This window comes from Elgaria multicarinata, chromosome 4, assembly GCF_023053635.1.
Source record: "Elgaria multicarinata webbii isolate HBS135686 ecotype San Diego chromosome 4, rElgMul1.1.pri, whole genome shotgun sequence".
NCBI lineage: Eukaryota > Metazoa > Chordata > Lepidosauria > Squamata > Anguidae > Elgaria > Elgaria multicarinata.
This window is the reverse complement of record NC_086174.1, coordinates 51504273-51531765: the sequence shown is the minus strand read 5'-3', so window position 1 is coordinate 51531765 and position 27493 is coordinate 51504273.

The window sequence follows — 27493 nt, the reverse complement described above, 5'->3', positions numbered from 1 at the left end:
AAAGGATATCCAAAAAAAGAAGTTGGAAGCCTATATAGAAAAGTATATAAAGAAGGGAATAAAAACAGAACATAAAGAGTTAATGGAGAAGGTAATAACTCAAAGAGAAGTTGAAGAGGTAATTGAGAATTTGAAAGTGGGTAAAGACGGCTTAGGACCGGAATGTTATAAAGTTTTTAAAACGTTTTTGGTACCGAAATTATTGAAGTTGTACAATGCCATATTGGAAGGAGAGAAGACACCAGAATCATGGGAACATTCATTGATAATTTTAATTCCAAAACCAGATAAAGACCTGACTGTCCCTGATTCATATAGACCTGTTTCATTAATAAATCAAGATGCTAAAAAAAATTCAACTATTTTAGCAAAACGGTTAAATAAATTTATAGCTGAATATATAGGGGAAGACCAATGTGGATTTATAGCAGGTAGACAAATGTATAATTTAGTGGGAAGGGTTTTAAATGCAATACAGGTGATAAAAAAGTCTAAGATTAAAGCGGGAATTTTGGCATTGGATATTTTTAAGGCTTTCGATTGTGTGAGCTGGCAGGCTTTAAAGATGGTTTTAAATAAAATGGGATTTGGAAACAAATTTAAAGCTATAATAGAACAGTTGTACTCTCAAAATACAGCCATAGTGGTAGTGAACGACGGAGTCATGGATAAGATACGACTAGCCAGAGGGACAAGACAAGGATGTCCACTCTCACCGGTCCTGTTTGTAATAGTTATGGAATTATTGGCGAATGCAATAAGAGATGATGGGGAGATAGAAGGAATAGGTGGTATTAAAAAAATAAAATTGAATATGTTTGCGGATGATACTTTGCTAACTATTAAAAATCCAATAAGAAAGATGGAAAGAATTAAACAGCAATTGAGAGAATTTGAGGAAATTACTGGGTTAAGAATAAATTGGTCCAAATCAGAGATGATGTTATTTAATTATACTAAAAAGGAAGAGAAGGAATGGGAAGGAAAGGGAAGAGAAATGAGAGTTAAGGAACAGATTAGATATTTGGGAATTAAAATTACACAAATTTGGAGAGTTTAGAGAAGGAGAATTTAAATAGTTTTAAAAAAGAGATTTTTCCAAAATTGGAAAAATATAAAAGATTAAATTTATCCTGGTTTGGAAGAATAGCATTAATAAAAATGAAGATTTTAGCAAAGATTAATTTTGTGTTCAGGATGTTACCAATAAAAATTTCAGAATCAGAGATAAAAAGTTGGCAAAATATCATAAACAATTATTGTAATGGGGATAAGAAAGCGAGGGTAAATAAGAATAAATGGTATTTAAGTCAAAAAAAGGGAGGATTGGGTCTCCCAAATATTAACCTATATTACGTAGCTAATAGGTTAAGACATATTGTGGAAGCAATTATAGGAGTAGGAGATTTAGACTGGATGGAGGATAAAACTACAAGTAACATAGAGATGAAGTTGGAAAATGTATTTTTTAGGGACAGAGGGAAAAAATGGGTTGAAAGTATAGGTAATCCACTCTTGAGGTTTCACTAGGAAGTTTGGAGTAAATATAAAGGGGAGTTGCTCCCGAGCAACTACCTTTATCACCGGTAATAATGCTTAAGAATTTCCCAGAGGAATTAAAGAGTAGATTAAGTAAAGTTTTAATAGAAAAAAATAAAATGAAATTAAGGGAATGGTTAAGAGAAATGAATACAAGAGAGGATTTGGAAGAGGTTTTAAAAGATAAAAAATTAACTTGGTTAAATTATTGGCAATTAGAACAGTGGACCAAAAAGTGGGTAAGAGAAAATGGAGATAGTAGAGAATTGATGAAGTTTGAGGAATTAATAGTTAAAAAAGAAAATGATAAGGGAAAAAGAACAGTGTCAAAAGGGTTAATGAGTGAAATATATAGAATATTGTTGGAGAAAGGGTCGATGGATAGTTCAAGTAAAATGGTTTGGGAGACAGATTTGAATGTACAAATAGGACAACAGAGCTGGGAGGGACTATGGAAACAAAGAGCGTTGAGAAATATGTCAGTAAGAATAAAAGAGAATTACTTTAAAATTATATGGAGGTGGTACCTAACCCCGGTTAGATTAAATAAGATAAATAATCAGCACTCAGCAAATTGTTGGAGAGGATGTGGGGGGAAAGGAACGTATTTACATATGTGGTGGGAATGCAAATATGTTCAAAAATTGTGGAAGATGGTGTTTTTGGAGATTGAAGAAATTGTGGGAATGAAGATAGAACGAACACCAAAAGTTGCATTACTGTCACTATTTGAAGATTTAAAATGTAAAAAAGAAATTAAGGAATTGATAATGAATTTACTGACTGCAGCAAGATTGATTGTAGCTAGGAACTGGAAGATTCAAGGGGATTATTGTATTGAAGAATGGTATAAAGAAGTATGGGATATAGTTATTAATGATAAATTTACTTGTAATATTAAATTCAGAAGAGGTGCAGCTAAAACAAATGATTTTGAAGGAATCTGGAAACAGTTCCTAATATTCGTGTTTTCTAAGGGTAGTGGGGAACCACCAGCAGAAGAAAGTATGAGATTTTGGAATCAGGAATGAGATCCCGAGGGGGGGGGGGTGCACTTACATGTTAAGTTTGATTATGTTATATAGATATGATATTGATGTTATTCAACATTTATGTAGTATGTTGTTTCTTTAATTGTAATGGTGTATGTTTAAGTATTGTAGAAAATAAAAAATAAATAAAAAAAATAAAGTACTTTAGCAGAAACATAATAGTTTAAAGTGGAGATTCCATACAAGACTTAAAATAATAGTATGACTATTATCCACCAATGTTCGTAGCGAAAATCCTTTTTAATGTTTATTCACAATTAAATCCCATTTAGTAAAAAATCTTTTCTCATTTTAATTTAACATTTTCTCTCTGCAGGGCTTGCCCATTTTATTGCTTCCTGTTTAGTGTGGCTGGGGAATTACCGATGAATAGCCTGCTCATTGTCCCTTGAATAGTCTTTCCTAGTTGACCCTTAATCTCAGTTCTGGTCTTATGGGGAGGCAGGAGGAGGTCTTTAATTACTGATTGCCTCTTTTTTGTTTTTGGCATGATTTTGCCTTTACCATTGTAAACAACTACAAAAAAATAAGTGAAGATATAAGTAACACCCTCTTCCAGTGGGAATGGGAACTGATAATAAGGCCCAATTAAGAGGGCCTATCTAAGGAGCAATTAATAGGCTATTTATTTATTTACATTTGTGTACCTCTCCACATCTAGACAGATTCCAGAGCAGTGAACAACAAGAGATAAAAATTAACAAAAGGTTAAAATGAATTAAACATGAATATATTCTTAAAAAAACAGAGTGCCAATAAAACCAAGGTTGGTCAACCAAGGAAGGTTTCCTGGGGAAAAGCTGTTTTCAGGAGGCCCTGAAAACAATATAGCATTGATGGCTGCCTGAAGTTAGAAGGCAAAGAGTTCCATAAGAAGGGAGCAACCACTTTGAAGACTCTTTGCCAGGTGGACACCAGTTGGGCTGTAGGTCCATGCGGAACCACCAAGAGCATGCCCTCAGATGACCTCAGTGACTGGGCAGGTTAATAAGGGAGAAGCACCTTCTCGAGTATCCTGGGCCCAAATTGTTTAGGGCTTTGTACGCTAGTACCAGAACCTTAAACCTGGTCCAGTAGTGAATAAGCAGTCAGTGCAGTTCCCTCAACAAAGGAGTTGCATACTAAAAAGGGGCAGCTCGTGACAACTGCCAAGCTGCTGCATTCTGCACTAGCTCCAGCTTCCAGAGAAGCCTTAAAAGCAGCCCCACGTAGAGTGCATTGCAGCAATCCAGTCTCGAGGTTACTGTGGCCAAGCTATCCCTGTCCAGAAGAGGCCTTGGCTGGTTAACAAGCCGAAGCAGACAAAGGGCACTCTGAGCTGCCATGGCCACTTAGGCCTCTACTTACTTGTCACTAATCCTCTTGCCTCTCTCAAGTTAAAGCACAAGAGCCTTAAAAGGGCTCAACAATGCTTGGCCTATTGATGCTGAACAAGCTGGTACTGCAATTGTGTTTTGTTTTAAAAATGGGCATACATGAGATCTATTGAAACCATGGAAGGAAACACTGGAAACAATATAGAAAAAGTTGGCATGCAATGATGTTGCCTGGGTTCTCCACAAAAGTGACTCAACAAATGATGGCAATTTCAGACAAAAGGTCTGCTATGGAAATAATAAGGCAACAACCCTATGGTCCCTACGAGGGTGTCCCAGGGCTTGTAGGATAGAGTGGATCTCCACCTCTGAGGGCAGAGGGAAAAGTCCACCATTGGAGGAAGAGAGTCAGCCTCAGCTGCCCCCTCCCAAAACCCTTGTCTCTCCGATGTTGGAACACCAACACTGGTAGAGGCAAAAACGTGTTGGACTGGGAGATAAAAACCCATCAGTCCCTAGGTACATGCCCAACATAGGGAGAAATGTCTGCCAGTCTTGGAGCTGGTGTGCACCATTTCCCACCCATTGGTTCCAAAGAGTTGAATCCCATGATGTCATTCTGCTGGGAGGGGGCAACTCTCCCTTCACCCCATAGCCCCTGAACACCCTAAAACTGCTACTTGGGGTTGGAAATCCCCCTGGCAATGAAGAGGGGTTCAAGGAGGAAGAGAAAGGGAGAAAGTCACATTGCACAAACAGACTTCCACTAGCAGAATGTTGGATTTAAGCTAATGGGAGGGAAATGATCAAAGAAAAAACAACTTGAAATGGGGTTTTTTTTTTTTACATAAGTGGTGCTCATCCCTCCCTTTTGTCCTGCCAGCATAAGCCCACCAGGGCTTTGGATGAGGCAGGTCCTCTGACTTTGGATGTCCCTCCGCCACCAACAGGATTGCTCTTTAAATGTGCTATCCCCAGAAATGACACCCACAAAGATATTTCTAAATCTGATTTTCATGTGCATGGCATCAATAATAATAATAATAATAATAATAATAATAATAATAATAATAATAATAATAATAAATCTCAGCCTGTTTCACATGATCAAAGTAAGTCAGAGTGGCTTATGTAAATCACGGTATATGTCATGCTTATTGGAGGGGGAAACAAACCTACAACAACCCATGGATTGTTGTAGAGTAATTGGAGGGTTGTTTCCTCTTCCAACAAACTGTCCTGCCTTGGTTTTGATGATCCGACAAGCTCACGCAGGCGTTCAATATTCAGATTGCACCTGGCACACACCACAATCTAAATCAGCCACCATGGCTGATTTTGATTGTGCGAACCGGCCCATTAAGATTTTAATGATACCATGCTAATCAATATATACAGATTGACAATATCACTGATTTAACCACTGAACTGATTGTATCAATAACTTCATCATTTGTTCCCAATAAGGCATCCTGCCTGTGTCTGCAAAAAGCATTTCAAAACCAAGGAAATAAGTGCCAGAAATGAATGCATATTTTCACAGGATATCCACGTCCTTAAAATGGTGGATGCTAAAAGAAATCATATTTCTGCTCTGTTAGGCCTGGTGGCTTCGCTGCAGTTCCAACTATTACATTTAAGTAGGACGAGATCAAATTGGAATAAACTTTGGGAAGATAACAAAGGCATTATAGGAAAGGATTAAATGTTATTGTCATACAAACCCAGGATTGATGGCAACTCATAGCTGCTTTCTGCGTTCATATTTGTTTGAGGTAGGGGTGTGGGTGTGTGTGGGTGTGTGTGTGTGTGTGTGTGTTAACAATGTGCAGGGCTTCTTCTAGCAGATGTCCTGGCTTGGCCTTCAGTTGGCCTTGCCCCAGGAAGGAATTTGAAAGACAGAGAGCAGTCTCTAGCAATGTCTCCTTATGTGCCTTTGAGGTTTGCATTTTAAAATGTCTAACTGCCCTACCATTGTAGACAAACACAGGTGAAAAAAGAGGGTTTTAAAACTGGATGTGGGACAACAAACACATACAATGTTTGTAGTAAGCAATCAAATATTACGCTTATTCATTAAACCCTGGTTGTGCTTTTATATTGTATTTTATATCATGTTTTTATACTGTTTGTTTTATACTTTGAATGGTTTTAACTTTTGTGAACCGCCCAGGGAACTTCGGCTATTGGGCGGTATAAAAATGCAATAAATAAATAAATAAACAAACAAACACTGTAGGAGCTATCCAGAGTGACTTCGTATTTTTTATTTATTTATTTATTTATTTATTGCATTTCTATACCACCCAATAGCCAAAGCTCTCTGGCTTCGTAGATAATCCAAGTGATCCAAAAGGAGGGAGGATCCTTGCCAGATCCACACCAGCAGGATATGCCACTTTGAAAATGGTATATGGAATGTGTCCTGGGCCCCAACAGTTGTCAATACCATTATAAACTGTTATAAAGCAGTAATGTAGATCCTGCCCAGGCAAAACTTGGGGCATTTAGGAATCCATGAGCATGTCTACACTTGCAGGCCTTCCGGGGGTGGGGAGGGATGATCACAGGCTTTTCCACTTCCGGGTTCATCCCCCAGGGTCTAAATGGAAGCGAGTTGTCCGGCACAGTGTTCTTTTTTAAAAAACAAAAACAAAAAAATGGGACCTTTGCACAATTGCACAATAGCGTGGGTGCAATCCTGTGCCAAAAGTAAGTTTTTTAAAAAAAAAAATCTGAAAACCACTGAGAGCCATCCCAAAGATGGCGAAAATGCTCCACCCCCTACCCCCAATGGGCATGAAGGTCAACCCCCACAGCTCCGTGCCATTTGAGGAGCTCCACTACCTGCGGGGAAGAAGGGACAAACCCGGGAGCAGTCACTATACTGTCCATGGTCCTCGGGGGTGTCCCAGGGCCGCAGAGAAAATGGGAAATTCACAGTCCCAGTTATCCTGGGGAAAGTCTCTGGTTGTCCTTGCTTGACCCCGGGATCCCCTGTGCATCATTTGGACACACAGGGATGACCTAGAGACAACTCCAGGATAGATGCATGGTGTAGATATGCCCCATAAGTCAACGTTAGCCCATTCTATGGTATCCAGGAGACAATGGGATATACAATGGAGTCCCAGTTATGTCTCATTCTTGCCCATTTTCTGCAATAAGTCAATGGAAGATGCCATGCATCCTGTAAAAGTGTGCCCTCCTGTTGCAAGAGTTCCAGAATGCATTTATTACATAAAGCGCGCACATACACACACACACACACACACACAGAGTTTGTTTGCTTGCTTGCTTATTTAAAACATTTCTGAATCACCCCACCACTCGTTGAGTGCTCAAGGTAATTTACAATAAAGTCATAAATGCAATAAAATACAGCCATTTAAAACAAAACTGATAAAATGCATAACGATAAAACAGGGGAAATGTCTAAAACAGCAGCCGCCGGAATGCATGATGAAGTATTTTGACCTCTCAGATCTACAGATGTAGAAAAGAAAAATCTGTGCATGATTTCATGCTCTTGTCTTGTTTAGATCCATATGTAAGTTCTTCTATTCATGTAAATGCCTTGGAGAGAAAAAGAATGTAAGAACAGCTGTACAGAGTGAGAGTGACAGTGTATCTAGCCCAGTTTTCTGTCTCTAAGAACAGTCATTACTGGAAATAAAAGCAGGACATTTGAAGAGAAGATCAATTTTTTTGAACTTATTCTAGCTTGAGGCAGTCTAATGTTAGGGCATTTCTCAGTATTTGGATGTAAATCAAGGCCATCTTGGAAGCCGGGTGGTGGTGGTAAAAAGTAGATATTGTATAAATGTAGACCTCACATACATTTTTTTCAGTATTGCTAACTCTATTCTTTTTGTGAACTCAGCTGCAATAGCCTCCTTGGGGGCCCTTGAGGGGGGAAACTTGGGGTAAAAAATTCTAAAATGAATTAATGAAGCTATCACCATAGCCTGTGGCAATGAATTCTAAAGGTGGTGCAATGTACTTTTTCCCCCTTGTGGACTTCTAAACTTTTTCCCCATTCTTGGGCGAGATTTTCTTCTGTCTAGATCTAGAATTTTCACTTTCACCATACTGCTGCTTAATTCATTCCCATTAAGCAGAGTGGAAGGAGCACTATTGGTTGTTAATTTGTTTTTCTGAAGGCCACTTTTGTCTCTTAGTTTTTAACTGCTCCACCAGCTGTGGATACCAGTCTTGAATTAAACATTCCAGAGGATCAGCAATATTGTTAACCAATTAATTTGAGCAATTAAATCCCGTGCATGTGTTTAAAAACAATTACTCTTCCCCTGTAGCCTCAGTCTGCCCATCTCCTCTTTCAACTACTATTTTTACAATTCCCAATAGTTCAGATTTAGGAGGACAGATTTAGTGTGTTCCTCCATGACGCAGGACGCCCGCCATGTGGAAACTTTATGAACTCAGAAACATATTCCTTTTGGTAAACAAAAACAAATGCAAAAGGGGAGGACTCCCCCCTCCCTGTGCAATACATATGGCTTTTACCATCTGGCACACAATCCCTAAACACTGTAAATCTTCCCAAGTGGAATTTCTTTTATGAATGCTAATACATTAAAACACATATGCTAGAGGCTCTTGGAGGCAACCTCTTTAAACTATAGGAAATGTTTTGCATCATAATACCACAACCTAGTATTACAGTATATTATGTGATGTGGTGATAAAAATGGCTTTCAAGTACACAAATTTAGATCCACAAGTACACAAATTTAGGATTTGCAACTGCATTTTTTTAACATTGATTACTCACTTTCAAAGTCCATAAAGAGAAGCCGGAATAGACAAAGACTGAATCAGTAAAGGATTTAAATGAAGAGGAGTCTAAAGGTAGCCATTTTCCAGGAAGGTAGAAGCCCTACTTAATACATAAATAGCTGCTTCTAACTTACATATGATGGCTACAGAGATACACTAAAATCCTAATGACTTTCCAGACAATCTAGAAAGATGAAAAAGGCACATTCAGACTTCATCTATAGGTAGTAATGGGGAAAGCCTGAATAGCCAAAAGTTTGGATCCAGACTTTGTCGTGCTTAAATGAGACCCAGTGAAATCAATGGGGCAAGTAAATCATGATTAACTTAAGGCTCATTGATTTCAGTGTGGGTCTAGTCTAAGCAATACTAACTCTGGATGCAACCCAACATACATAATTTTCAGCACAATCTTATACATGTCTACTCAGAAGTAAATTCCATTGAGTTCAATGGGGTGTACTTCCAGGTGATTGGTTCTAGGAGTGCAGCTTATGAGAAAGTAATGCCCTTCCCTAAATTCAAACACTTTGATTAATTTAAATCTGAGAGAGTTTTTTTTTTTTTAGTACTTAGGGTCCCTTCAATTATCAACATTTGCAACATTAAAAATACTTGTTGCCGAGAGCATATATATCTAAATAATAAATTTCTTTGGTAGCAACATTATTATATTTACTGTCTATAACTAGAGTTTAAGTTAAACCCTGTTCACTCCTGTGACTGAATTATTACTTTTTAAATTATTATTTAGAATTCATTATGTCTCACCCCTTTTGCTAATTCATAGGATGGAGGCCTAATTCACATACTGTAACATCCTCTATCCTATCCACAAAGATACCTGGAATATATTATACAGCATCTGCACTAGGCCTGAAATTAGGGGTGGGGGATCCAAAGGTGCATTAAAATAAAGGATCTTTCTCATTTTGTTTAGACTTCGTTAGTTTGCAAGAAAAATATTTTGATAATTTGATAGCCTTTAATGTGTTGCTTGCAAATACATGTGTGTGTGTGTCTGTGTAGTAGTAGTAGTAGTAGTAGTAATAGTATCAAAACAATTTGACTCTACTGATACAGTCTCCAGGATATTGGGAAGGTTACATTAGATGAATACCAAAATCTAATGATAAATGTATTAAAGTGTAAATCTGAGCTGAGTGACTTTTGGCATGTACACTATTTGGATGTTGGGTGGCTCAAAAATTCTGGCACCAATGATCAACGTGTTTATAATATTCTGCAGCCGCAAATATATCTCTTAAATTATTTCTCCGTGCTTCTCCCCTGGATACATATAAAAAAAGATTTGTTAGAGTTGCACTTTCTGCCACAAGGCTATGGATCATGTGCCAATGTTGTAGGATCTTTCTGCCTACTCAGAAGTGAGTCAAGGTAAATCTACAATCTCTGGCACAGAGGGGGAGGAGAATTGAAGACACTTTAGTAATAGTTATTTATAAAGGTCTTGTATGTGCAAAATGCTGTACAGTCTTCCTTTTATTCATCCTCGCTATGCCCTGTGTGAGAACTCACTATTGGCATTTCACAGAAGATGTACTTTCTCAAAGCTAGTAACACAGCAACACGACATTTTTAGACTTGAAAGTAACTCGCAGTAGCACTCCTCTGTTGGAAAAGAATAGAATGGGAGTAAACAACAGATAGTGTTGTGACGCAAAAGATGGAGCAGACTTGTTCTCTCTTTCTCCCAAGTAAATGATAAGAACCAATGGGTAGAAGTTGCAGGGAAGCAGATTGTAGGTGTCTTTACATTAAGGGGAAATCATGTTGCAGGGAAGCAGATTGTAGGTGTCTTTACATTAAGGGGAAATCATGTTGCTTACCTGGGGCATTTGTGCTTCCTGCTTTTTAGTGGGATTATTATGGGCTATATTACATGGATGGAGAGAAGTGACCACATGATTTGAATTGAATACATCCCCTTCGTTTACTTCCATAGAGACAGCACCTTCTAGTGGCAGAAGATCCCGGTTTTTCACAGCTATCACCACTTTAAAAGTGGTTCTTTCCATTGCGGAATTTCTAAAGGATACCACAGGAGATGTCCTGCTCATTCACAATGTCATGTAAATGACCCACAAACTGACCAATCATGAGCATTCAATAAATTGAGTGGCCAACCATTAGAGTGCAATTAAATTGCTCGTGTAAAGAAGCTCTGAGACAAAACATTAGGAGCAGTGTCCTAATGGAAAGTCTGCCTCAGGAGGTGCTGGTCTCTCCTTCATTGCAAGTATTTACGTAGAGGCTGAGTAGGGATCTGACAGGGATGCTCTTGTTGCATACTGCAGTGGTTTGGACTTAATGATGTCAGAAAAATCTGCAACAGAGTCAAATGATAATGGATTTCTATGAACCCAACCTGCAGATTCCTCAGAGGACTGGCTTTTCTTGAGTCGCGTGGATTCTGTGGACTTGAGGACTGGTGTTTTTTACTTTCTGGAATTTTATGCAAATTTAGTAATAGAGAAATACATTAAAAAAAAAACCAACCAAAAAATATTGAGATAGATAGAATAGTTAGATGATTGGATGGATGGATTCCATCTGAATAATTAATAATGTAAGACAAGCAGAATATTTCATAGCAATTTATTTATTTATTTATTTATTTTATTACATTTATATACCGCCCCATAGCCGAAGCTCTCTGGGCAGTTTACAAAAGTTAATTAAGCTCACTTCGAAAATCCAGGTAGATTTGATATTTTATTCAACACTATTGTTTTACCATGTGAAAGGAAAGTGTGTGTGTGTGTGTGTGTGTGTGTGTGTGTGTGTGTGTGTGTGTGTGTGTTGGAATGTATGTAATAAGGCCACAGGCAGTTCAGTGAGTCATTGAAACAGAATTGGCATCCTACAGTTTTGCAGGACCATTATTCTGAAAGCAAGAAGTCTTTCAAAGGTTAGACATTTCCTCTGGCCCCGAAGAGGGGGGGTGGGAATAACATCTTAGCTTTAGAGTATCATGATACTCTTGCACAGGCAAAATGGCTGGAAAGGGGTGAGGGATATACCTGACAAGATTCAGGTCCAAGTCCGCCCTCCTCTCCCACAACAAATTGCATTGTGGTTCCTAGATTGCAGAGTTTGACTACAGCCAAGGAGGGAGTGCTACCATAGCACCAAGCATCTGTTTAGAGGTGTGGACCCAGGCACACCTTTGCTTACTGGAAGCATGGGTGCACATACTTTTTTGGTGGGTTACAGTAGCATAATGTATCCACATTTAACATATATATTAGAGATCCAGTGTGGTGTAGTGATTAGAGTGTTGGACTGGAAGTCAAGAGATTCTAGTCCTCACTTGGCCATAGAAGCTCACTGCGTGACTTTGGACTAGTCACAGTCCAGATCTACATCAAGCAGGCTATGAAACTTTGAAAGTGGTTTGAAAACTGTACATGAAGTGTGTCCTGGGCCCCAATAGTTGTCTCTATTGTTATAAACCATTTTAAAAACAAGGAAGTTAAGGAAACAGGTTAAAAAATGCAATTTTATATACTAAAATACGTTAAAAATTACATACACAGAGCATTTCACAAGTACAATAATACAACAAGACAATCAGAATGCTAGACAGAAAATGCTTAGTAAACTTGATCCATTTGGCCAGACGCGTTTCGACCCTTGGTCTTCCTCAATGGCCAGTTTGCCAAGCTGATTAGTACCGTGGGCTATTTTCTCCCGGGGCTGATTTAAAAGTTCCCAAAATTAAACGAAATCAGATGTCACTCCCCACAATATACGGTATGAGTCCAAATATTCAAACAAAGCCCATGGAAGGTATTCCAAACAGCCACTGCTCACAAGCACGATAATGCTAGCATATTATGTGTCTAGTAGATATTTGTAGGATGTTTCAACTTGCTTTCCAGAAGTCATAGAATCAAAGAATAGTAGAGATGGAAGGGGCCTATAAGACCATCAAGTCCAACCCCCTGTTCAATGCAGGAATCCACCTTAAAGCATCCCTGTCAGATGGCTGTCCAGCTGTATCTTCAATGCCTCTAGTGTGGGAGAGCCCACAACCTCCCTAGGTAAATGGTTCCATTGTCGTACTGCTCTAACAGTCAGGAAGTTTTTCCTGATGTCCAGCCGGAATCTGGCTTCCTATAACTTGAGCCCATTATTCTGTGTCCTGCACTCTGGAATGATCGAGAAGAAATCCTGGCCCTCCTGTGTGTGACAACCTTTCAAATATTTGAAGAGTGCTATCATGTCTCCCCTAAGTCTTCTCTTTTCAAAGCTAAACATGCCCAGTTCTTTCAGTCTCTCCTCATAGGGCTTTGTTTCCAGATCCCTATATAAAAGTCAAGTCAAGTAGAAGTTGTTGGCCAAGAAGTTGTTGGCCATAATATACCTAGCCATCTATTTTATTTCATACAAGTTACACAGATCTTAAAAAGGGAAGCCTGGCTTAGAAGGGAGGTTGATTGTAGGGATACTGGGCCTGCTCTGCCATCACCTCCAATTCTTTTCTCGATAGCAAGACATTGTTTTAAGAGGCAGAGAGCTGGTTTGCTTCTCACCAATTGTTGTCCTTCGTTACTCTCTGAAAGGTATTCCCCTCCTGGACTAGAGTAGAGTAAAATCTGAAGGATCTCATACATTCTAAAAGCAAGATTTCTTGAACATTGGTGCTGTGGTTCAACTGGTAAAAGTGTGCAACTGAAGTTTTTGTTTTGTTTTTTACTGGCATCAATCCAGAAAGGATGACTAGCCAGTGCTTTGATTCTACAGGTTGCTGAAATTACACAATAGTAACCTTATTTGCCTTAACCATCCCATCGAAAACAAAAGGGCAGTGAAAGAGGAGTGGCAACAGGAAGAAAGTTCCTTCCTCCAAACAATACTTAGCACCATCTAGTGGCAATAACAGATGAAAGTCTCCAGAGCTAATTTCATGTGCCTTTTGGGAGCGGTATATGGTTTTTCAGAGAACTGCTGACATTCTATTTTATTTATGTTTTTATTTATTTCTGGAGCTTAGGAAATATATTTTCTTTTGTAAATGAAAGTAAATTTATTAGTAGCTGATGCATAAGTAATGCATTGACAAACATGAAGAGAATTTCCTGTAACATGAAGGAATGCTGTACAGCCAGGAGTTCCTTTTCTAAAACATGCTGTCCAGAGATTGGAAACTTAAAAGGAAAGAGACTATAAGCAAAAGGAAAACAACCAAAAATCTTGTGTAACCTTATAGAACAACACATTTATTATGGCATAAGCTTCTGTGAACTTCAGTCCACTTTATCAGATCATGAGGTGTTATTCTAAGTTGGGAAATATAAATACACATGAGCATAAGGGGGGATGTAAGTGGTGAACTCAGAGGGAAATAAGATGCAAACAACAACAACAACAACAAGACTGCTGCAACTACGTTAAAGTGTAAATACGTAAAATAAACACAGTGATCATTCACAAAATAGGTTTGATGATAATACAAACATCCTTACATCCTGCAAATTAATTATCATCTACATTATGACTGACATCTGTTTAGGCCGCAGATGATAGAGCTGAACTTCCTGATAGTAATTTAGTAGTTGCACACTGAAGTCTTCCTTTCTTGAACAAAAGTACTACTTTTGTTCAAGAATGGCCAGGTTGAGTTGGCAACAGAGTGTTTCAGGAGGTTGAAATCTTCTCCCATTGGTTTCTGAACATTGCCCTGTCTGATGTCAGATTTGTGTCCATGCATTATTTTGCATGGAGACTTCAGTTTGTCCAGTGTAGAATGCAGAAGGGCATTACTGGCAGATGATAACATATATATAATTTTGGAAGATGAGCAGATGAATGGACTCTTGGTATTGTGGTTGGCCTTAAAAGGTAGCAGTCTGACTAGACATGAGGACTGAGTTCGAAATTGAGTTTGTTGCAAGGCCTAGTCCCTGAAGATGGGAGAGACCCTGGTTAGGCCTCATCTAGAGTATTGTGTCCAGTTCTGGGCACCACATTTCAAGAAGGACGCAGACAAACTGGAGTGTGTTCAGAGGAGGGCAACCAGGATGATCAGGGATCTGGAAACAAAGCCCTATGAGGAGAGACTGAAACAACTGGGCATGTTTAGCCTGGAGAAGAGAAGGTTAAGGGGAGACATGATAGCACTCTTCAAATACTTAAAAGGTTGTCACACAGAGGAGGGCCAGGATCTCTTCTCGATCATCCCAGAGTGCAGGACACGGAATAACGGGCTCAAGTTAAAGGAAGTCAGATTCCAACTGGACATCAGGAAAAACTTCCTGACTATTAGAGCAGTACGACAATGGAACCAGTTACCTAGAGAGGTGGTGGGCACACTTGAGGCATTCAAGAGGCAGCTGGACAACCATCTGTCAAGTATGCTTTAGGGTGGATTCCTGCATTGAGCAGGGGGTTGGACTCGATGGCCTTGTAGGCCCCTTCCAACTCTGCTATTCTATGATTCTATGAAATTAATTCAGTTCTACTTCTATGTTTGCAGTTTATGTATTTTGCAACGCAGTTTGCCCATCAAAAAACGTGTACAAAAATGCATATATTCGGGTACAGTGTACACAAAAATACACACATTTTTTAAAATAATGTACAGAAATCCATTATATTTGGTGAAATTGCTTGGGGGGAAATCAATGTTGGGCAAAATTTTATATATTAGATATATGCATGAAAATGGATGTGCATTTTTATGCAGGCTTCTTTTTTCTTAATTCACAAACAGAAGTAGAAATGGGACAAAATGAGCTTCAGGTTGAAAAAATGAGAAAGTGAGAGAAACTGAAATGGACAGATTCATCCATCTCTATGTCCCTGTGTCTTGGGACTTCAAGAGTAAGGGCAATTTAGTCCTTGGCTTGGCATCAATGGAGGAGCAGCACAAAAGATAAAAGGCTCCTTCTGAGCTTTGTTGGTGGAGCTGGAAACCCTCTGAGGACACAGAACCACATTTACAAGCATACAAGTTGACCACTGGTGGCGCCAGACACTCCTACAAACAACATGCCTGGCACCCTTTTGGGCCTCCATGTTCATGCTTTTCCTTGAAGGTTCCAAAATCTTATATTGCTCTTCCTCACACAGACAAACCTTAGTAGCTCCTTCCCTCAGCTGTGAGGAAAGGGGAGAGCATGAGTCATCTTTGCTAGAATGACTTTCACCTTCCAGAAGTGTTCCCCCACAATGTTTCCCTACCATTCTGGGCTGTTTATCTATAATTTTCCCAAACCATAGATGTGGCTGGCAGCTTGGCCAGTGACTAGTAAGGCACCTTCTTCCCCTATTAGCCCTTTTCTTAAATAAATCTAGGCTCCTTTTTAGCAATCAGATAGTACCCCTGACCTTTAACAATGTGGAGTAGCTGCTACCTCTCCCGATGCTAGATTTAGTGGCAAACACCAGGTGCTGGTGCCTGTCTGATGTTTCTGGCTGGGGATGCTTTTGCCTCTCAGTTCTTAGAAAAATGGCCGCCATGCACCTTAGTTGGAGAAAGAGCTAATTGCTGCTGCTGCGGAATAACAGATCCCAGAAGGAATCTGTTCAACACCAAGTCCTGGAATAGATTTGGGGTTTTTTTAAAAATAAATAAATAAATAAAATAAAAAAAGAAAATAATTGAATTTCTTCCAATAACAAGCACATTTGGACCGGGGGAACTTCAATCTGCTTGCAGACAAACCTCAAGTAGACAAAGAGGCTAAATTTGTTAGATAAATTATTCATTGTGAATTAATCACTCATCCCTTCTCCAGACTCTCATAAAAGAAAGTTTCTGTTGAATCTACTGTAGGTTATACCCATAGTTCTATGGAGAAAAAGTCTTCTGAGACTAACTGCATTTCCTTTGATTTATGTTATTTTATGACCACTAGGCCTATTTTCAGTTTACTCTTATCTTTCTTTCCTTTTTTCCTCCAGGTTTTACACTTGTTGCACAGAGTTATGATTCTCTCTTTCATGTCAACAAATCTCATCCCTGCCAACACAGCCTAGTATATGAAAGATCATCTAAAGAGGGGAAAGAAAGAAAAAAAGCCAAGTCCAGGTTACAAAAAGAAGCTGATAAAAGTAATCACGTGCTACCCAGTACACTGTTTTGACTCAAAGCAAAATACATAGTAAAAATGACCAGCACTTTCGTAGGCTGCCTTGACAATGTGGTGCCTGTTGCTGAATTGCCACAACACGCTACAAACTGCCCTTCTCTGCCATTCTATTCAAGGTAGTGTATAAAGCACTGTAATTTCGACTTCTGAATGTGGTCCTATTACTTACTGTTCTGTTTTGTAGAAGTGGATGTGGCAGGATGGGGGGAGGCAACAAGACTCTCAACGCTCTAAAAAGATGCACATTTATTCAGCCATAATGATTTAAAAGACAAAATACTGAAAAGGAAAAGTGCAGTTCTACATCAAATTGGACGATTAAACATAAAAAGGCTAGGTTAATGGTAATAAAGAAGATATAAGAGGGGGAAACCCAAGAATTAAAATGTGAATTTTTCCCCCAGGAATGAAGAAGTGCCTCACTTATAAGAACATCTCTTCAGTTCTGGCTAAGGCAACCAGGAATCCTGAAAGAATCTTGCACAATGAACAGTTGCACTATAGTAGTGGACTTCAACTGGTCCAGACCCAAGACCCACCTCAGACTCCCAACCTGCAACATGGGACCCACTTTCATAATTTCACAGTTGCCCAACATGGCAGTAACGGCTTTGCTGCATCCCATCTGGACTGATATCACGACCCACTTTTGGGTCACAAACCACTAGTTGAAGACCACTGTACTACAGGAACTAATTCCACAAGTGAAGCTAATTCACTTACTGCTTTTCTATCCTAATGGCCACTGTAACAGCCGGATCTACACTACTGCTTTAAAGCACTTTATAACATTTATAAAGCGCTTTAACTGCTTTAAAGCACTATAAAACTGTTATAAAGTACTTTAAAGCAATAGTGTAGATCCGGCCCAGGTTTTTAAAAGGATCCAGGTGGAAACCAGAAAATTACAGGCCAGTTAGCTTAACATCTGTTCCTGGTAAAATGGTTGAATGCATTACTAAAGATAAAATTAGTAAGCATATAGAAGGACAAGCCCTGCTGAAAAAAGAATCAACATGGTTCCCATAAAGGTAGGTCCTGTCTTACTAACTTTTAGAGTTCTTTGAGAGTGTTAATAAACATATAGACTGGGTGGTTGTTTACTTGGATTTCCAAACGACTTTTGATAAACTCCCTCACCAAAGACTCCTGAGCAAAACTTAGCCATCATAGAATAAGAGTGGAGATCCTCTTATGAATCAGTAACTGGATAAAGAACAGAAGGCAGAGAGTTGGAATAAATGGTCAATTCTTGCAATGGGGGGATATAAACAGTGAATTATCTCAATAGTGGCGCCCAACAGGGATCTGTATTAGGACCAGTGCTTTTCAACTTGTTCATAAATGATCTGGAATTAGGAGTGAGGAGTGAAGTGGCCATATTTGCCAATGAAACCAAATTATTTAGTGTGATGAAAACAAAAGGGATTGTGAGATGCTCCAGAAGGATCTCTCCAAGTTTGGAGAATGAGCATCAAATGGCAAATACAATTCAATGTAAGCAAGTGTAAAGTGATGCACATTGCGGGGGGCGGGATCCTCATGGGATCTAAGCTAGCATGACTGGCCAAGAAAGAGATCTTGTAGTAGACAGCTGGATGAAAATATAGACTCAGTGTGCAGCTGCTGTAAAAAAAAACTTTTTAAAAAAAGGCAAACTCCATGTTAAGCATAATTGGGAAAGGAATTGAGAATAATACTGCCAATATCATACTGCCTTTATATAAATCTATGGTGTGACCACACTTGGAATGCTGTGTACAGTTCTGGTCACCTAAATAAAGGTATTGTACATCTGGAAAAAGTAGAGACAAGGGCAACTAATATTATCAAGGGGCTGGAGCAACTCCCCTATGAGGAAAGGTTACAACAGCTGAGATTGGTTAGATTAGGAAAGAAAAAAAGGCAAGTAAGGTGAAACATGATAGAGGTATACAAAATCATACATGGTGTGGAGAATGTGCATAGGGAGACATTTCTCTCCCTCTCTCATGATATTAGAACCTGGGGTCATCCCATGAAGCTAATTGGTGGGAGGTTCAGGACAGATAAACCAAGTATTTCTTCATACAGTGCATAGTCAAACTATGGAATTTACTACCACAAGACGTAGTGATGGACACCAATTTGGATGGCTTTAAAAGGCGGGTTAGACAATTCCTGAAGGAGAAGGCTATCAATGGCTACTAGTCCTGATGCCTCTATGCTACTTCCAGTATCAGGGGCAGTATGCCTATATACACCAGTTTCTGGGAAACCTGGATAGGAACATGGGTGGGAAGGTCTTACCTGTGGGTTTCCCACAGACATCTGGTTGGCCACTGTGTGAACAGAGTCCTAGATAGGCCTCTGGCCTGATCCGGCATGGCTCTTCAAATGTATGTATATGTATATGGGCAGGACAGTACTGTTGCACTCATGTCCTTCTTGTGAGTTTCCTGATGTCAGCTGGTCAGCCACTGTGTGAATACAATGCTGGGCTAGATGGAACCCTGGCCTGATTCAGTATGGCTCTTCTTATGTTCTTATCCTGGGAAAAGTTTCACCTGTTGAATTTTTCCCTGTCATCTACTGATAAAGGCACGGAAGCCCTACTAGGGGAGGGAATGGCAACTCCTGTTATCTCCAGTTAAAAGGACAGTCCCTGTCCATTTCATTTAAAAGAAACAGGTACTAGATAATGACAAAAATAGGCTTGGGCCAAAGTCTGCTTGCATTTCTTTTGTGCAAGTTTGTATTCCTTTTTATGTTCTCTTCCTTTGGCAACACTTCTATTTTTAAAAGGAAGCCTTCTGTCCTCTAATAGCTTCTTTGACACTGCTACTTAACCATGCTGGTGGCCTCTAGGAGTTGATAGTACCTTTCCTAAGCTGCAGAATACAAGTTGTTGTTGTTGTTGTTGTTGTTATTATTATTATTATTTCTTACCCGCCTCTCCATTTTGATCGAGTCAGGGAACAACAGTAAATATAAAATAAATAAAACTGAATTAAGAGCATAATATACATTGTTAAAACATCTAAAAACATTCTAAAAACATCCCATTTTAGCTAAGATTCTATTTGGGCGCAATCCAATGGCATACACTCTGGGTACTCATAAGCCTCACACCACTTGCTTTGCATTTAAGATAGATGGGTGGCTTTGCTCTTCTAACAGAGGTTTCAGGGAGGGAAGGAGGCTGGGGATGGCTGCGGATTCCTCATAGCCCCAAGTCCCCATTCTCCTCTCCTCCATGCCCCTGGGAACACTTTATTTTCCCCATCTCCATGCTCCATTTTGTGGGTACAGAGAGGTAGATGGTCTGGGTCTCTCCATGCCAACTACAAGGGGGAGAAGAGCGTGGTTTCCTGACTCCCAGCTTGGAGCCTTGTCTATGAGCTCGGAGTCAGGAAACCAAACAATCCTATGTACCCCTAGACATTGTCCAGGGGACACAGGATTGCTCCCTCCATGTGATTTGGAGAAACTATGAAGCATTATGGGGAGTTATGACCCTCTTGACTTCACCATTCAACTTCCATTTTGTCAATCCCCTCATTTTAGAGACATTGGCTGCATTTGGACAACAGAATAGTCAATGGTGGGTTAATAGTCAACTCCACAATTGATTATCGAGGGGGCTCTTCCCACATGACATGATTATAATCAAGAGTGGTGTGAATTTTATTATTTATTTATTTATTTATTTATTTATTTATTTATTTATTATATTTCTATACCGCCCAATAGCCGGAGCTCTCTAGGCGTTCCTATTATTAATATTATTATTAATTTCTTGCCCGCCTCTCCTTTTGGATCGAGGCAGGGAACAACATTAGTAGAACAATGCATCAAGTTGGCTATTAGTTAGTGGTTTGTTTGATTGACACATCCTCTGCCCTCTCCCCCTCCCCAGTCTTCCCACTGGTATCCCATCAACCATTGTGAATTCTGCTGGCTGGACTATAGTGGCAACTGCCTCTTTGATCACTCTTGCCAAGGGACTTTGTAGTTGCCGAAAATAACCAACTGTGTGTGATGAAATAGCCAATGGTGCCCGACACATGATACGATAACCAATGCTTGTTCAAATAATCAACTGCACATAACCATGGTATGAAAAACACAATAACCCACTATTGATTATTTAACCCACTGTTGGTTATCGTGTCGTCTCAACCCAGTCATTTCCTCATTTGAAGTCAAATGTCACTGCATAGAATATCTTTGACAAGTCTCTACTTATTTTATTTTTTATTTATTCATTGCATTTTTATATGCATTGCTGCTGTTTTTATCTGGTTGAGCTTTTATATTGTATTTTATATTATGGTTTTATACTGTTGTTTTATACTTTGAATGGTTTTAATTTTTGTGAACCGCCCAGAGAGCTCCGGCTATTGGGCGGTATAGAAATGTAATAAATAAATAAATAAATAAATAATATACTGCCCAGTAGCCAAAGCTCCCTGGGCGGTTCACATATAATTTAGATTTGACAGCACTGTGGTCACTGTTTCCAATAGGTTCAACAACACTTACTTCTTAGACTAGGTCCTGGGCAACACTTAAAATTAAGTTCAGGATCACCTCTGTTCTGGTTAGTTCCATGACCAACTGTTGTAAGGCATGGTCATTTAGGGTACTGAGAACTTTTCACTTCTTTGTCATGACCAAACACACATTTATTCTGTCTATGTGAGGGTAATTAAAGTCATCCATTATTACAACACTTTTTCCTTTGGATGCCCCCTGATTTCATTCTCCATATCAAGATCACTCTGGACATTCTGGCCAATGGCATGCCCCCAACACTAAACTACTTTAGGGGGCTGGTATTGTCACCTGAAGTGATTCCATGGAGGTGTCTACACCTTTTGAGGTTTCTAGTTTAATTGACATTATACTTTGACGTACAGAGTGACAGCACTCCCAGTACAGCCTTCCCTAGTTTTTCAATAGAGTCTGTATGCAGAGGTGATTGTATACTATCTTACTGGTTACCTCTGGAGATATATATATATATGGTTGGGGATGGGGAAAGTAGGAATTGTAAACAGTGAGGGTAATGAAGTAATAGTGGCCATTCACAAAACATAGGCATGCCTGCATAGGTGAGCTGATTAACATATGGAGTAAAAAACAAAAATAAAAACTTTGTCTCTATTCAAGACACAAGAGATAGAATTAAACTGCTTGATGAATTGTATTTTAGTTGTTTCATGTTGCAGTCTGTCTTTGAAGTTCCTTTGCTCCACAATGGCCAAATGTTACAGAGAGGTTTATCACTGCTGAGATTGACTATAGAAATTTCCTTTACCCCAAATGATTTTAAAGGCCTCAAACAGATTATAAAATTGCTTTGTAAATTTAATTTGCCTATATGGAGTTCTGGGGACCTGGTGGTATATGCTCCTATGATGCTACTAGATGCTATGCTCCTATGATTTCTGTATAGCAGAGCATGCCAAAACTTCATTGTGCAGGTGAACAGTGAGTTCTCTGAAGCTGTTTTTAGCAGCAGAAGGTGCTACAACAAAAGATAATCACAGTAGCTCCCTTCCTCCCGGCCTCCCACCCACTTCCACAAACATCAAACAGCCAGTCTTCTGCACCTTCACTTCCTTCACATGCCAGTATGATACCTGCAAAGGCAGTTTCATGTCCAAACCAAAGTGGGTATTGTAAAAAATATCCCTCCTACCAGCAATTCCCTTTCTTATGTTAGCTGGAAGAGCTCCAGTCCAAATGCCTCCCTGTTTCTAATAGCCACAGGACTAAACAGAGCTGTTTCAAGTTTTTGCTTTATCAGGTCATCACTTTCCTTATAAACATGCCTTTACAGTCCCAGAGGGTTAAAAAGAAAAAGGTGTGGGTGGGTGCGTGGGTGGGTGGGTGTGCGCGCGCACACATGCATGTGTGTTTTCATCTTCATTCTGAGCAAATGTAATAATATATTTCCTGGAAAGGGTAAGGGATTCTCCCGCTTTTAATTAAGCTACATATGAAAATGGATTTCAGCATTTGGAATGAACATTTTCACAAATGTATGCAGAGTTTGCCCTTTCATCAGTTTAAAACTGAAATCATAGATTTCCTATCCCTATTTAAATAATTAGGAATGCTACAATTGATTTTCAGGACAGTAGAAATAGGACTTTAATCCAAATACATTGCTGGTAGCAAGAAAAAAAGTTTTTTTTCAAGGTCTTAAAACACTCATATTCTATTATAATGTTCTTTATAAGGAGTAAATCTTCTCAGGCATTGAATGTTTAAAGGCACAATCCTATGCATGGGGAATGCTGGGAGTTATAGGACTTTTTTCTGTCTAAACATGCATTGGATTGTGGTCTAGTGGGTAATAATATCTATATTTCAAGTGTGAACCCAACACCACTTGTGAATATAGCCTGCTCAGCAGGCATGAAAATTTTCGCTTCTCTGGTTCCCTTCTTGGTATGTAGGCTACATGCTTAATAAAAATTCTGTGAATCATTAGTTGAAACAAAAATAACAGAACTACACACAGTTTGTTTCAGTTACTACAAAAGACATATGACCTCGACTCATTTTTAGCTTCTGTTTCCATTTTTAAAAATGGAGTTCCCTATTCGTGCTGACACAAAACAGCAAATATCAAAAGACAGAGTTGCCATTTGCTTGGCAACCAGGAAATGAAATGCAAACTAAATGCTTTCACAAAACCTGGTTCTATGCAAATCCGACCAGGGATGGTGCAAAAAAGGGAAGAAGAAAAGAAAATATGGTCTGAGAAAAGCAACAGTGTGAATGTCCCATCTATCAACATGAATTGCAAAGAAACTATGTCTGAATAAGCATCAGTGAGGAATGCAGAATGTTTTACTAGGGAAATTCTCAACTATCAGCTGCATGACATTTTCAATTCTATAAAACACAGAACAACTCATACGAGTTCAATCAGTTACTGACTCTTGTTACAGACTTCTGTGATATAAATCACTTACAATTCAGTCTTATATATGCCTGCTCAGAAGTAAGTCCCATTGAATTTAAGTGGGGTTTACTCACAAGTAAGTGGACATAGGGTGGCAGCGTTCATATAATTCATCTGAACCATCAAGCTTGCCTTAGGGACAGCAAAGTCTAGTTCTTCCCTTGCCCTTTAAAGTGCTAGCAGAGTTTATCTCATAACATTTGGCATTTCCCTGCTTCCTCACTAGACAATGGTGTGAGCTGAGGGTGAGAAACATGGGGCCTTGTGAAGGCACAATGAGGTAAGTTATACTAGACATTTTAGAAGGGGCAGAGGGGAACATAGCTGCTAATTTCACTGCTAACTACACATTTACAGTTACATCTGTTTTGGCCCTGAGCTTTTTGTATGTTTTATTTTTCGGGGGGGGGGGGTCACAGTTATTCGACCACATGTGCTTCCTTGATGTTACTTTATCAATAACATCCAATCTTGCAGTTATCTCTTTGCACTCAAAATATTATGGTAAAGGAAAATGTGGTTATTCCAAAAATTATGGTCATATCTTGAATTCAATACCTTCCCTAAACAATTTGGCCTCATGTTTGCCTTTTCCTACTTGTGACCATTGCTTTAGTGATAGTTTATTTAGCATACTTTCGTGTCTGATACCCAGGTATTCACAACTATTACAGAAGAGAGAATTTGAAATCAAAGATCTCACCATGAGTGATGACGCTAGATAACCCAGCGGGAGAATCAGGGCAGTTACTTCCACAAAGCTAAGCATCTCCTCCCTGGGCAACCAGCCAAGGAGGACAGGGATTGAGAGGGCAAGTTGTCTTCCTTACTCGTCCAAGCAGCTTGTCCATGTCATCAGTACTCCCCAAGTGAAACTGATCCAGTATAATCCTACTCACAGAGTTGCTGGACACGCCGTTGTCAGCTTCTGCTATTATGACAATGTCAAAATTGGCTCTTATCCGAGTGATTTTATCTGTGAAATGACCGTTAAAGGCATCACAGCGAACTACCGAAGGCTTTAGAATCAGGTTCGGGGGGGGGGGGAAGGTGTCTGAATTAGACCCCTCACCACCCTGAACAGTTCTGCTGCACACAAATTCGCAGATGCAATGCATGCAGAAAAGAAAGCTTTCTTGGCTGCACGCATTGACATCCCATAGGCACAGCACCCCAGGTAACTTATATTACCAGCGCCTTCATAGATAGCGCTGCATCTAAAGATTTTTTTTTTTTAAAAAAATGAACTGCATACTTGGTCCTTCAAGGGGAGTGGAACACTGTCCAGCCTCGGTCTCACACCACCACTTAGATCTGCAGGTTTCCCTATCCATAGAATTTCCATCTTTTCTGGATTAAGCTTCAGCTTGTTTGCCCTTATCCATGCCAAAACTGCCTCCAAACACTTGGAACTAGTTGGTGGAAACAGGAGACAGAGCTGCATGCCATCATCATATTGATAGCACTTTAGCTTAACCCTCCGGATGGTTTCTCCCCATGGCTCTGTGTAGAAGTTAAAAATATAGGGCACAAGACAGAATCCTGATGCACTCCAAAGGCCAATAGCCTTGATGTAAAACAGCAGTCCCCCAGCACCACCTTCTGGGCACATCCCTCCAGATAGGATCAGAGACACTGTAACACCATGTTCCCAGCCTTATCCTGCTAGGTATCCCAGAGGGATACCATGGTTGATGGTATCAAAGACCACTGAGTGGCCCAGGAGAACTAACATTGTTGCAATCAGGCCATCCAGTCCCCAGTGTAAGACATCCACCATTTTTATGTTTTCTTAAAAAAATACTCTTCAAAATATAAACAAGATTACGAGTTTTACATCCTGATTGGGTGAACAAAAATGTTTTGCTAATGCGTGCCTGCAATGGAGCACACTGTATTTAATCCCTTGCCCAATAGTAACAATTATTCTTGGTCAATGAGAGGGAAAGTACAGGGCTAGCCTTAGAGGTGGGCGGGCGAGGTGGTCACTCAGGATGCCGAGCTGAGGGGACGGGCACCAAATTAATTGGAGGGGATGCCAAACTGAGCTGAGGGGTGAGCCAAACTGAGCAGGGAGGGTGCCAAGCTGAGCTTAGTGGCTGTGTCTTTTGAATGTACTGTCTTTCGAATGAGCACGGATGGCAAAAAGCAAGTTACAGGTTTTTGGGTGCTGATGATAAAAATGACCTTCCTTCAATTAGCTTTGAAGTATTTCCCCCCACATCCACTTCGATGTCATTTGCGCTAGGTTGAAATCAGTGGCACACAGCTTTACTATGAGGCAATGTTACCGAGCACTTAGCACTTCAAATACTGTAAACACCATAAGCACTCTGTCAATGATACTAAAATAAAGCTGTAAGAGCATGGCTGGATAGCTATTTTTATGTATAATTTTCTTTATTATTTTTAAAGATAAAAATAAAAATAATGGAAATTCTAAAATAAAGAATGCTTACCAAAAGGTAGGAACTGCTACAAAACAAAAAGTATTCTAAGTAAAACCTGTGGTAGTTCTATTGTGTTGCGTAATGCGCTACCACTGCTCAGAATGTGGCTTCTTGGCTCATGCAAACTATAGCACAGAGAGAACAAGGTTTTGAGCAATGTCATTCTCGATGGGCATCACACCAGCACCAGGCCCCATAAATCCTCTGTGTGGCCCCGCAAAACTTACTATGGGGAATGGTGGACACCAAAGGCACTCCTCACCCAGGGCACTATTTATTTATTTATTAATATTATTGCATTTATATCCCGTCTTTTTTTCCTCCAAGGAACCCAAGGCAGCGTACATAATCCTCCTCCTTTCCATTTCTATTCTCACAACAACAACCCTGTGTGGTAGGTTGGGCTAAGAGTCTGTGACTGGCCCAAAGTCATCCAGTGGGTTTCCATGGCTGAGCAGGGACTAGAACCCGGATCTCCCGACTCCCAGTCCAACACTCTAGCCACTACACCACACTGGCTCCCTAGGACCGGCCCTGGGAAAGGAGTTATCCAGTGGGCTACTCAGTACAGAGTTCTGTTGGGAAAGAATTGGATCACCAAGATGGGAGACGATCTACTCTCTTCACAGTTGAGAAGGACATATTGGCTAGTCTAAACCAAACTACAAATATGATTTATACTTGACTCTGGCATCTTCTCTGGCTTTTGGATCTTTAAAAAGTTTATTCAAACAGAGGCCAAAAAAAATAAATTCTGCCGAAAGCAGAAAAGCTAAAAGGGATGATTTAGATGTAGATGACACTGATGAGGTTGTTTGAAAATGGAATTATATATAATCTGAATAAATATACTGATATATTTAAATAATATTGCAATCAAGGCGCTGTGGCGGTTATGAGAAATACTAATAAATACCTTACGTAGAAAAGTAGGCTGAATATATACATAGTCATTACCTCAGTCACATTTTAACTTCTCTTTCAAACCTAATTATACAAATGATATTCTTTAGGATACAAATATAAATCAGCCCCAAATTGTAGAACTGTATGTATATATGTAATTTATACATCCAGCTACCAGCATTCCATATGAAACTGTATTTGGTGAGCAGGAAAAAGACAGCTCAGTGACAGCTTCCAGGTGAAATTGGTTCTTCAAACTGTTTGTCTGATACAGGAATGCAAAAGTACAACACAAGAAGAATTCTTATGGGATAAGGACAAATTTAGAAGCAAGGTCAAGAGCCAGGGG